This window comes from Falco rusticolus, chromosome 3, assembly GCF_015220075.1.
Source record: "Falco rusticolus isolate bFalRus1 chromosome 3, bFalRus1.pri, whole genome shotgun sequence".
Lineage (NCBI taxonomy): Eukaryota > Metazoa > Chordata > Aves > Falconiformes > Falconidae > Falco > Falco rusticolus.
Window position 1 is genome coordinate 109,347,010 of NC_051189.1, and position 2,840 is coordinate 109,349,849.

Sequence of the window (2,840 nt, forward strand, 5' to 3'; positions counted from 1 at the left end):
CTTCTTTCTTGTTTTTTCCTAATACCAAAGGTTTTCCTGCCTAAATCTCTACTGCTACCTCCTGAAATCTTTCTTGAGCCTCTTTAATTTCCTTCTGGATCGCTGGCAACATTATTGGAGTGCCTTACAGCTGTGCTGTGTAGTAAGGTGCATATCTTGGGAAGACAGTATCTTGCATATAACACGCTTTGCTGCAGGAAATGAGATGCACCTCAGTGACTCAGTCTGTCCTGCCTCGCTATCCATTTGTGACAAGCACCTGATGGCTCCTCTCTTTGTGGGTAATGTTCTTTGTGCTGACTTTGGGCTGTAAATACTGGCCAAAGAGTTAAAAATCTCTTGGGAAGAGGGTAAGAAGCAGACCAGCGTGTGGCAGGAACTGGGTGGTATCTCCTGAGCTTGTCCAGGGAGAATGGGAGCTGTCTTGAAATGCTGGGAGCAGGGAATTTTCCATGTAAATCCATAATTTGGGTGGTGGGTGCTTTAAGGGATTATAACCAACTCATTTTACTTGGAGTAAAACAAAGACTTGGGGCATTCAAAACATCCAGGAAAACTACAGGAGACCAGGAAGTCTGCTGTACCATGGGATTATACAGGCGTATACACTGCAGCTGGTGCCTCCAGAGCAATGAAGAATGCAAACGGATGCACTTACCTGCTGGCTGGTGCTGTACAGCTTGTTTATACCCCGACCACGCTTCTAAATCCTGAAATTCACCAGTAAAAAAAAATAAAAAATCCAACGGTGCATTGGATCTGCTGGGCTTCTTTAAAAGGGGCTGACTTTAGCTTACTGGTCTCTGTAGTGACTTGTTAAGAGATCAGGCTTGAATGTTTCATGCTCAGTTGTATTCATGTGTGCATTTTTAGTGGGGTCGTTTCCCTCTAATCTCCCCCCAGCTCTAATTACCCCCCCAGTGGAGAGGTTTACCTTCTTCCCCAGGTGCTCTGATCAAGCTCTGATCCTCCTTGGGAACTCAAAGCAACACTTCTGCTTCTCCAGTGGCTGGTGGGGAGCTGAGAAAAGCAGAGTTCTATGGTTTGGCTCAGTTTTAACCCGAGCACTAATGAGTTTCCAAAGCTGTTCAACTGGCTGGGCCCGGGCTGTTCCGCAACTGCAGGGAAGAGCAGGCTTGGCCTGGCGTCTTTTCTCCATCCAAGTCCTTGCTCAGACCCTCCTTCCCCTGCCAGCAGGTTATTTACAGAGGAAGGTGTGGGAATGGCACAGGGAACGCGCTCCTGAGAGCTGATGGCTTTTCTTTTTTAAATTGCTTTTACTTTCAGTTCCATTTCCAGTTATCAGGGTTGAAATGTCACAAGGGCAATAAGCCAGCCCTGGGTCACAGCCCCAGCATCAGAGCCTTTCACCTGAATCTCAGGAGGAGGGTTTGTTATTAATTTTATCTTTTATTTCTTTAACCCCACCCCTCCATTATGCCTTTGCATCAACACCTAGCTCTCCTGTGATGGCAAGCAGGGCTTGTGTTTGCGTTTTTTAGGAGCTTTTCCCACCGATGGAGGTTTGGGCTCGAGCAACACTCATCTGGCCCATTTTCAGTTCCAAGGTGCCATCCCACCCAGCACATGAACCTTGGCAGAGAAATGGCTCTCCCATTTCAGGTTGCTGGAGCAGGACCGGAGGAAGCACTGCTGAAGCCCAAGGTGGTGGGGTGCCATGCAGACCCCCCCATTTTTTCCCTGACACTAATGAATATTTCTCTTTCCTGTAAGGCTGGTCAGCGAAGCTGCAGGCTGGGCCCTGGCTAGGAGGGCTGAATGTCTGGTAGCCACCTCACCTGGTGTCCCCAAACTGGGGGCTGCTGACCCCACCGTGTGTCCTCTTAGCAGGCACCCAATGCTGTCATCGGGGGGCTGAGAAGGACCCCATGCCATCTCCCCTCACTGGGTCATGAGAGTCCCAAATGTCATCTCCCCCCACGTCCCCTCACTGAGCCTGGGGCTGCGTGGGACCCCGTGCCGTCTCCCCTCATATCCCCTCACTATGCCAACGGTCCCCTCGCTGGGGCATGAGGGACGTGGCGCCATCTCCCCTCATCCCCTCACTGGACTCAGCACCATCTCCTTTCATCTCCCCTCATGTCCCCTTGCTATGCCCAATGCCATCTCCCCTCACTGAGCCCAGGGCTGTGAGAGGCCCAGTGCCATCTCCCCTCACATTCTCCTCATGTTCCCTCACATTCCCCTCATGTCCCCTCACTGTCAAACACCATCTCCCCTCATATCCCACACGTGTCCCCTCACTGTGCCCAGCGTCGTCTCCTCTCATGTCCCCTCACTGGCCATGATGGACCCAGGGCCATCTCCCCTCATTATCCTCCTCAGGTACCCTCACTGGGCCATGAGGGACCCAGGGCCATCTCTCCGCACATCCCCTCACTGGGTCATGAGGGACGCTGCACCATGTGCCCTCACTCTGCCCAGTGCCATCTCCCCTCGTTATCCCCCTCATGTCCCCTCACTGGGTCATAGCAGACCCAGTGCCATCTCCCCTTATCTCCCTCATGTCCCCTCACTGGGTCATGAGAGACCCAGCACTCTCTCCCCTCAAGTCCCCTCACTGTGCCCAGCGCCATCTCCCCTCCTTATCCCCCTCATGTCCCCTCGCTGGGCCTCGAGGGACCCAGCGCCATCTCCCCTCACGTCTCCTCACTGTGCCTAGCGCCGTTTCCCGCCACCCCTCACTGAGCGCGGGGCCGTGAGGGACCGACCCGGCGCCAGCCCCGCTGCCGGCCGCCCGCGGGCGCCATTCGGGGCGGTGCCGGTGCCGGTGCCGGTGCGGGGGGCGGGCAGCACCGCCCCCTCCCTCCCGCCTGACC